Source organism: Desmodus rotundus, chromosome 5 (genome assembly GCF_022682495.2).
Source record: "Desmodus rotundus isolate HL8 chromosome 5, HLdesRot8A.1, whole genome shotgun sequence".
NCBI lineage: Eukaryota > Metazoa > Chordata > Mammalia > Chiroptera > Phyllostomidae > Desmodus > Desmodus rotundus.
The window spans coordinates 119,785,444-119,795,993 of NC_071391.1; the positions used below are offsets into that span (position 1 = coordinate 119,785,444).

A 10,550-nucleotide genomic window follows, 5' to 3' on the forward strand; every position below is an offset into this window, starting at 1 on the left:
TTTCCGCCAACTTTGTCACCTCCTAAGAATGACATGGATGGAGGGGGGTGTGTAGGGACAGTGAAGATAAATACCTATTACTGAGGCAATGAAAGGAAAACTCAAATCCAAAAATGATGCACACATGTTGAAAGAAAATTCTGATAACAACAATTGTAGGTAAATTCTCTATTTACTCCAGTATTTTTACCTGTTTCAACTAGAAAATATTCAGTAACTTGTAATACCAAACCTTCTCCTAAAGACCGGAACTTTCACAGGCATGTGTACGTACAGCACAGGTCTTTTATATCATTTCGTTCACTCAGCGTCATATCATACCTCAAAATGAAGAGTGAAAAACCCTGACTCTTGAATTCCCCGAATTCCTTGGATAGTAAAGTGAGGAGGAAGTTGGATAAGAACTTCTCTTCCTTTGAAAATTCAGGGCAAAAGCTATCCCTTCTCTTGGCTCCCATCATTGAAGAAGTCTTGCTCTCATTTGTGTTCTTCCTTTTTTAACTTTATATATGACTCTGCTAGTCCACCACTCTGCGGGGATGGGGTGGGGGTGAGAGCAGGGTCGGGAGGAGAGAAATGGGGTGACACCTTTCTACTTAAATACATTGTCTTAATCTGTCCAAAATCTAACTCCGTATCTTGCTTCCCTCAGCTTTCCCATCTCTCCAGGCCATCTGTGCCCCAAACTTCCCCTGTCACTAGTCTAATTCACATCAATACCACTCACTGGTGAACTACTGCACATCTTCCAGACTGTGTGAAATAGCAGACTGAGGACTGCTAGTCCACCCTACATCATACCTACCTACCCCCGGAGGATTAGTCTGCCACCTCCTTGAAGAAAGGAAAGGTATCTTCTGCATCAGCCATAGTACATACAAAGCTCAACACAGATGCTCAATAAATACTGAGGGACACACTAAGAAAAGGATAAAAATGATATGGTTCTAGAAGGAAGGAGTAGGATCAAACTCCTCAACAACAGACTGCAAAGGATGTCACCATCTCTTACCTTCTGAATTACTTGTAATAAGGATTCTTTGCCAACCATTCCAACGACTCCAGAAAACAACACCACAGACAGCAAGTACACCCTCCAGACTATACTCAATGGACTTCCAGCTGTCTCATTATTCTTTCTTAAAAATGTATGTACATCATAATCGGAATAAAACAAGGGACATTCTAAAAGTTTATGCCAGAATAAAAATATCTAGCCCATATTCTTCTGTTCCACACTGATTCCTTACATCAATTACCCTCCAAACCTGTAGGACGCTTCAACAGGACATGTTTGCACATCCTGGTAATCCCTCAGTTAAGAGCTGGAGAAAGGTGCTGACCCTTATCAGTTTCTGTTAGTTCTAAAGACACTGCTAACGAACTGCTATTCTCCACAGAAAACAAAAAAAGTTATTGTTAGGGTTTCTCTAAAGAAACCCTAGGGTTACTCTGAAGTAACCACAGCAAGAAAATGAAATTTCACAGGTAACTCTTTCTTTTCTGGTAAAACATCCAAACTTCGTCATAGCTCCCCCCTTCTCAATTTTACTGTCTTTGTAACTGAAATCATTCTGCGACTATTAATTTATTTGAACAAATACTCATCAGGTGTTTCTTATGTGCTCTTCAGTCAGGCTTAAAATGGTGAAGTCCTCTTTGAATCACTATTCTGTATCCTGTATTACTCCACAAAACTCTGAAATTTTTCCGTAAGATGCTTCCATCCGTTTACCCCTTTTCCATTCCTTACTTGTATTGTCTTGTCCTGCCCGTCACCACTTACCTCACCCGTAGCCTACTCCATGTAATCTAGCACAATTCCTGGGGACCTTGGAATTGCCTTTTGAGGGTCTGAAAGGTCAAAATTATTTTAACAGTAACACCAAAGTGTCATTCCCTGCCTTTTGCTGGTGTTGATATCTGCACTAATAGTGCAAAAGCAAAGATGGCCCAACGGCTAGTGCCTTAGCACAGACCAAGGCAGCAGCTCCACGATGCACTCGCAGTTGCTGTATTCTTCACTATGTGCTCACAGGGGAAAAAGAAAAGCCATTTTCACTGCGAATGCCCTTGCTGAAGTACACACATCATTAATTTTATTAGATCTTGACCCTTGAATGCATGTCATTTTAATATTTTACTTGATGAACGGAGGCACACCAAAGTGCGATGGTATCTCCAAGAACAGCACGTGTGACTGTGAGCTGCACACTGAACTAGCTACTTGTCCATAGAACACCATTTTTACTGACAAACTGTGATTATTCATGCTTAGATATTTGACATTTCCTTGAAAATGAACTAAATGAATCTGTCATTTCAATGAAGAACAAACCCAACAACAGTATTTGTTGCAAGTGGAGCATTTAGTCATTTCAAAGAGAAATCTGAATCTTGGAAAACTTCTATCCACTGCCAATACTTTCTTATTTATACAGAGAGAACTTTCTCACCATCTCAAATTTCTGAGAAGAGTTTAAACATATGAAATGAATGTCTTACTTGAACATACCTAAATTTATGTTCAAATCTAAAATTCTTCCACAGAGTTTAAGGACTAAGGTAGGCCATACATTATAGGAACCCAAACTTATAATCTCTGGTCAAGGAAGCTGGAATTCTAAAGCGTGGCATTTTCCAGAACAAAAAACAAAAAACAATTAAAATAATAGAATAAATATCCTTAGTATTTTGATGTATTTTCTTCCAGGTTTTTTATACACAAACATTTTACAAGACTTGTATGCTACCTGCTCTCTAAAACTTGCAGTGACTTCTCCCACCCAGAAATAAGGATCTCCTTCCTTTAAATTCACAAGATTTTTCTTTGAAAGATTTTTACTCATGTCGGTTCATTTATTCATTCCACAAATATTTATTGAGATTCTAACATGTATCAGGCATTCTTTTAGTTTTTAGTGATACAGTAGAAGAAAAAGCCATGGGCTTCCCACATTCACACTCCAGTGCTGAGAAAAAGGCAATGAACAAATAAATATAGGGTGATGCATACCATACTGAAAATTAGGAAAAGTAAGGAGCAGAGCCCTCCTCACTTGCTTGGGCCTCTCTTGAGTTTTGAAAGTTACTGGGACAGAATACTGTAGGTGGGGAGAGGCAGCCAGGTTAACAGAAAACATTTTATGAGAGCATTTCTGATTAAATGTCTAAAAAGATCTCAGAAGAAAAGAATTACACACATTTTGTTGGGACACCTTTTCTCATTCTAAGTAAATACACACACTGCGCTGGGACCCGAGGGCAATGAGGAAGCAAATCATACAAATATTGGGTGAGGGAAGAATTCAGGCATAGATAGCAAGTGCAAAAACCCTGAAAGCAGAAGCATGAGAAGCAGAGTAGATAAGGGGGACAGTAGCGGAAGAAATATACAATAACCAATGATACTAGATACTGACAACAACTAATAATTACTGAGTAATATGTGTCAGGCTCTCTCCCAAGCACTTTTCTGAGTATTTTCATTTTACAGCTGAGGAAACTGAGGTGCGAGGAGAAGGATTAAGTAACTGGCTGGCTGGGTGGTGAAACTAGGCAGTCTGACTCCAGAACCCGGTAGTAAACTTGCTAGCTAGAAGTTGTTTATCTAGATAACCTCTCAAATAGTAAGAGATTTAAAATGCCAAAAAAGATGAAATCAATGAAGCTTTGACCTCAAACTATGATAGCTATAAGTAGGTACATATTTTATGTGCCTGAAATTCTTAGTATCAAGTCTTGTCATTCCACCCATAGTCCCCAACATATTTCCTTTCATATATAACTTCAATGTAGTCTGGTTGTTCAGTGTATTCTCAAGAGAGAACTACCAATTATTTATTCTCAATACAAAGTAATGCACTCAATTTTCTTTCATAAGTACATATGTATGTACACATCAAATCTTGGAGGTACCTCCTTCAGGGAATCAGATCAATATCAAAATCACATAACCTGGAGGCTTTTTATTTTTTTTTAAAGCACTGCAGAGAAATTATCCCATAGTCTGTTCCATCATCACTTTTCATGACAAATAACTACTGATGAGAAATTCTACCTTAATTTACCTTAAATATTCAACCAATTTTTCCAAAGTTTAGGACCATTCCCTGTGGTCCCTCTAGACTTTGGCCTCCATGGAAGTAAAAATAAGCATAACCCCAAATAACTGTGTTTTCTTTTTCTTCAGCTGATCTTTTCTAAATGCTTCAGGCCTTCATGTCCCTCACCACAGGTAAGGTTTCAGAACTGAGTTTTCTAGAAAAGTTGTTATAAAACACTAATTTAAGAATGAGTGTTTGATGATATTATCAGAACACCTTGAAAGATGCAGTTACAAATAAGACAATATATAATTCATGAAATATTTGAACATACAAATCAATTTTCTGGTTCACAGCCCAAACTTCAACTTTTCTCCTGTCGGCTTTCAGTCTCCAAGTCTCCAGTCTCATGTCTCCAGTCTCATGTCTGTTTACATGGACTACCATGTGAATACTACTTTGGAGTTTAGCAACACTTCAGGCTCTGATTCAGAGGAAATGGCCTCCAAACATACACAGATAAAATAAACATTTCCAAAGCATGTTCTACAAGGCACTAGTTCTAAGAACAAGCAATAGGTATGGCAGATAAGAAGAATCCCATAGTCAAGTAAGTTTGGAGTTTGCTGGGTTAAGCAAAGTTGAATAAGTTTCTTGACCACAAGACTTCTGCCTTTAATACAGAGGTGTGCAAAAGTATTGGGTTGGCCAAAAAGTTCGCTGAGTTTTTTCCCATATGATGGCTTGTAGTACTTAGTTGTCTTTAACTTCATTTGTAACAATTTTGTTAGATTTCATTGTGACAACTGTCATATCAGCATGCATTAAAAAAAAACTTATCGAAATTGGTGAATTTTCGTGCAGCCACTTTAATATTGAAGATGGAAGAAAATATACAACATTTTCAGCATATTATGCTTTATTATTTCAAGAAAGGTAAAAATGCAACTGAAACACACAAAAAGATTTGTGCAGTATATGGAGAAGGTGCTGTGACTGATGCAAGGTGTCAAAAGTAGTTTGTGAAGTTTCCTGGTACTACTGATATTTTGGCCAAGTAATTCTTTGCTGTGGGGCTGTCGTATGCATGGAAGATGTTCAGCAGCAGCCCTGGCCTCTAGCAGAAGCCAATAGCAGGAGATAGCCAACATACTCAAAATATCCAAATCAAAAAAGTTACTGGTGAAAATGAAAAATGTGTCTTTTATGGACCAATAGGTAGGTTTACAGTTGTTCGTACTGAAAAGACATGCAGGTTACTAACTCAAAAGAATGTCACAATGCAACTGTAAACCTCCTTTGGCCCACCTCTGTATACTTACAGTACTGCTTTCCCTGGAGTATGCTAGCCTCACTATCGAAAAATGCCTACGAAGTTCAGTCTGGAAGTAAAAGATGATTCCAAAGCTTCAAACCTTATAATACATTACTAATACTGAGGCTGTAGACAAAAGGGGGTATGAGAAAGGCACACACTTGAGGGAAGATGTGGTCTGTGAAGAGGTCAGCTGGAGACACTGGGCTAGGGCTCAGAAGAAAAGCAGGGCTGGAGTCACCTGGGCGTGGTTCACTGGGACGGGATTACAGCAAGGAGACTAGGTAAAACACTTCCTGAGAAACATTAAGATGGTCCTTCCAAACATCCTTTGCCTTACCCTATCTCCAGCTTTAGTATCTTCTGCTTCTTTCTAGCAGTAAATCTACAAGAACAGCAGGACATGAAGACTGTAAGGGCAGGAATAATACAAATTAAACTGAAAATTTTTGTGAGAAAATAAATGCATGTGATAATATTAATGTTGATAAATGTTGAAATTTGCGATCTGGTTAAAAAAATAAAACTACCTAATTTCTCCAAGGAAACTCCTTCAAATGACAAACCTACAGATCATTCATTCTTTTCTCTTGGGAGATCATCGACCTTTTTGAGAATGTAATGAATGCTATTAAGTCATCTCTCCAGGAAAATATACATACAACATCAAGCCTATTAATTTCAGAGGGCTTCACCGGCCTCCTGAAGACCGACCGACGACAGAGCTCTCTCTAGTCAACCCTTAGGTCCCTAGGTAATCCTTGCTACAGATACTTCAACTGACTGACAGATAAAGCCCACAGTTACAGAACATTAAAAAAAAAAAAACTTCTAAAAAAACTGTGTTTACATGTACTTTAAGACAGTGCAGAAGAAATACATATTTGCATTTTTTTGGCCTAGAAAAAATAAAAACTTATTTGTTGAGTAAAAATCAGGTCATTTTTTTTTTTACTACCATAAGCAGAAGGGCATATGATAGTAATACCTTCACAACAAAACAGCTCTGAAAGGCTAAATGATTGATTTTATAAGGCCACACAGCTAATAACTTCCAGATCTTCTACTTCCTAGTTCAATGCTTGTTAACTACACCATGCCACCTGAAATATAATAAGCTTATTACTACACTGGGGTAGGATACAGTTTTCAAAATAAAAATCCCTTAAAACACCAACCTTCTAAGAATGACTATAAATTGGTCTCTAACTTATTTCCTTAATCTGATCATTGCTTTTTCAGCACCTAAATGCTGACAAATAAATCAGATATATTGGCTTTTAAAAGCAAACCCTTCAATGCACTCCTCTCTAATCAACACAATTTGTATAAATAAGAAATGTCTAAAATTGCAAAACAAATACAAAAATATGTCATCTTTACAGCATAAACATAACAGACAAAAATACAAATAGTTTAAACTGTGGATTATTTAGCAAGCAGGGGGCCTAATGCCAAAAACCACATGGAATTTTTCTGCTTCGGGTCCCCAGTATTGGATATGGCAGGCAGGGATCAAGCACCTATTATGTGATGTCCACTTGGCAGACTACAAAAACAGGGAGGCCTGGCTGCACAGCAGGAGTTAGGTAACCCAAATACTACGTAAAGATCCACTCTAACTCAGAGTGCGGCTACAAATGAAATGCTGAACTAAATGTGTCCTCAGTTTCTCCACTGGAAATTCAGTTAAAATACATCACCTGCCAATAACCTATCTTCAGAAAAGCAGTACTGACTATCGGTTAAGAAAGCAGTCTCTAAAGCTAACTGGATCGAATTATGGCTTTGCCACCTACCAACTTCAGCAAGTTACTGTAACCTCCCTGTGCCTCAGTTTCTTCAGCTGCAAAATGGAGTTAATAACAGTGTCTATTTCACAGGGCTGTTGTGAGGATTAAGTATTGGGTTGGCCACAAAGTTTGCTTTTTTCCATAAGATGGCTCTAATAGCACTCAGCTGTCTTGAACTTCATTTGATATAATTTTCTTAGAATGTATTGTGACAGCTTTTTGTGTAGCCATGTTAATATCGAAGACAGAAGAAAATATGCAACATTTACGGCACATATGCCTGATTACTTCAAGACAGGTAAAAACACAACTGAAACGCAAAAAAAGATTTGTGCCGTGTATGGAGAAGGCGCTGTGGCTGATTGAACGTGTCAAAAGTGGTTTCCAAAGTTTCATGCTAGAGATTTCCTGGTGGACGATGCCCCCCAGTTGGGTAGACCAATTGAGGTTGACAGCGATTGAATGGAGACATTGATTAAGAACAATCAACATCATACTACATGGGACACAGCCAACATAATCAAAATATCCCAATCAATAGTTACTGGAAAAATGAAAAATGTCTTTTATTTTACAGAAAAAAACTAAACAGACTTTTTGGCCCACCCATTAAGTTAATACATGAAAAATTCCTAGAGCTGTGCCTGGTAAGTAATAAACACTCTATAAACGTTAACTTTTATTATTATTTTAAAAAGATGACAAGACTAATCAACTTATATCTGTTACTGTACTTAGATGTCCTTAGGAAATTATAGGTATTAATTTGTTTACTTTTTAATCATATGGCTTAACTACCAGCTGTTTTTTCTAAATATAGTAAATATGTGGCCAATTATTCTCGTAAAGAACTGAAAAAAAATTCACTACACAGTGCCACCTATGGTGGATACATTATCAAACTTTCAGTTAACTTTTCATCTAATATAACTAAACTCCCTTAACCAGCTAGCTGTAAGCTACTTGGATCCATTCACTTCAATTTTTACAATCACCACCAATTCCAAAATGCAGTAGTGGTTATTTTTACCTGAACTTTTGCAATGGTTTCCTAACTGCTCTTCCCCCTCCAATCTCCACCACCCACACTGAGGTGGGTAGAGCTTTTAAAAACCCAAACTTACTTTTTCCTGTCCATTGTCCTAAGGAGGATTCCCACTTCCTCACAAGATTAAGAGGCCTGCATGATGATCTAGGGTGATCTTCCCTCTCTGGTCGCTCAGGCCATCCAGGCATTCTTGCAGATCCTCCCTTACCTCCGGCCTCAGAGCCTTCACCAAATGTGCTCTATCTGGCATAATTCATCTCTCCCCACTGCCTCTGACTCCCCAAAGGAGATCAGGTCATCCTGTTAAATGCTCTCATAACTCTAATCCTAATCCTCTCTTCTCTGCAGCACAAAATAAGACTGCAATGAAATAATTATTTAAGTGGCTGTTTAATGTTGTTACTGTCCAAAAAAATGATAAACCCCAAGTGGGAACATGTCTTTTACTGCTCCAACCCAAGTGCTTTGATGCCCAGTATCTTACATAGCAGGCGTGCACAATACACCTGTCTATGGGGAAAAGTGGTAAGTGATGGTGGAAAGCAAACCATCCACAAACCAAGACTAATGCAGAATACTGGCTGCACCATATTAAAGATCGAAGAATATGCATGACACTGGAGTAAAAGTAAAAACCTACAGCTTCACCACGGGCAAAATAAAGACGAAACTTTCCAAAGTCAAAGTAAGTTCTGTGCATCCTCAGGTGTTATGTGACACAGGAGTTGTTCTACTTCAGTTACTAGTAAGAAGATACACAACTAAATCAAGACTGCTACCACATTTGGCACGATCCTCCTCCCTTCTTGGCAGTCTGCGGGGCCAAGAGTTGAGCTGGCCAGGGAAGAGTGATTTATCTCCCACATTTAGAAGTGGACCCTTTACAAGAGGAATGCTATACTACTTATGGGTTTTGAATTCTAACCTTGTCCAACCAGTACCTTTCCGAAGTATTCAATTCAGTTAAAAAACAAACAAACAAACATATGGGTCGCTGGAAAAAACAAAAACAAAAACACCTCAGTTTTCATAAGACATCAAAGTCCAGTTGGATTGGAGAAAAAGTTTCTTTTCAAAAAAGAAAAAAATCACGCTAACCAGATCGCTTTTACAAAAGAAAGTCATTACTTAGAAAATTGAAAGAAACTGGTATGCGAATGTTAAAGGCTAAAAATTGAGCGGCTGTCGATGGAGACTGCCCAGTGTAATAACTACAACGGGGCCTGGTAGGAAGAAGTACCCAACCGACAGCGGATAATGCAAGGTCCGTCCAAAGGACGCAGGTTTGACAAACGCCAACCCCCTGCCGTCTGGTTCGTCGCACTGACCCTGCCAAGGCAACAAACGCCCAGCCCCTCTCTGCGCTACGGTGAGCACAACTGCCCGCTCGCGTTCAGCCATCCCGGGAAACGCACGTCCAGGGCAGGGCTCAGGTGAGGACTCGGAGGTCTCGAGGTTAAACATTTGGCTCTTTGTTCGCTCCACGGCAGCGAAGCCCGGGGCGCCCGCTCCGCCTCCTCCCCCACGGCTCTCGGGCGCCAGCGCCTCCCGCAGAGGGGCAGCGCGGGCTCCGCCGCCCCGGCTCCGCCGCACCTCCGGCCCTCCCCGCGGCGGGTCCGGACCCCCGGCCTCGGCGGCGCGCCGCCCCTCGCCTTCACCTTGTAGACGTCGCCGTAGGTGCCGCTGCCGATGCGCTGAATCAGCTCGAAGTCCTCCTGCGGGTTCCGGCGGGACAGATCGAAGCCGGGGTTCATGGCGGGCCCCAGGTGCCCCCCGCCTCCCTCCCGGGCAGGGGAGGGGGGGCGCTCAGGGGGCCGCACGGAGGGTGGGAGCCGCAGCCGGCCCCCGGCTCCCCTGGAGGTCACAATCGCCTGGCTCCACGCTGCACCCGCCGCTCCCCTCACGCCGCCGCCGCGGACGACGCCGACCGGGCTAACCGTCCCCGCCCCCCGCAGCCAGCCGCGACGCCGAACCCCGGTCACACCCACAGGGAGAGGAGAACGCTCGCAGCCCCTCGCTCCGGGTGAAACTCCAACATGGCTTCCGCCTTCGCCGCTCCTCCCCCTCCCCTTACTCCGGCTCCTCTACCCTCCTCCTCCTTTTCCCGGCTCCCGCCCGACTGCGCAGCCGCGATCCCGGAGGGAGCGCTCCCCGGCCCCGCGCGCGCCCGGCCCGTGCGCGTTCCGCCTCTGCGCGCCTACCCGGCCGGAGCGGGCGGCTGGGCTGTACCTGGCCGCGGCGGCTGCAGTTTTCTCGAGTGCGGACGTGCGGAAAGCTTGAAAAGCTTTTCCTGCCCCGAAGGACTGCGGGAAGGACAGGCAAAAAGTAGCTCCTAAGCACTTCTGACT

The 10,550-nt window shown here is 41.7% G+C and overlaps 1 long non-coding RNA gene across 1 annotated transcript in view; it reads right to left on the bottom strand.

The window, feature by feature from the left end:
- The window catches only part of LOC139440925 (uncharacterized), a 35,631-nt gene extending 25,297 nt beyond the window's left edge, over positions 1-10,334 (bottom strand). The window contains exon 1 of the long non-coding RNA XR_011651240.1: positions 9,861-10,334. This is a non-coding gene — a long non-coding RNA (uncharacterized lncRNA). The remainder of the gene's footprint in view (positions 1-9,860) is intronic.
- Between the last annotated feature and the right edge of the window lie 216 nt (positions 10,335-10,550).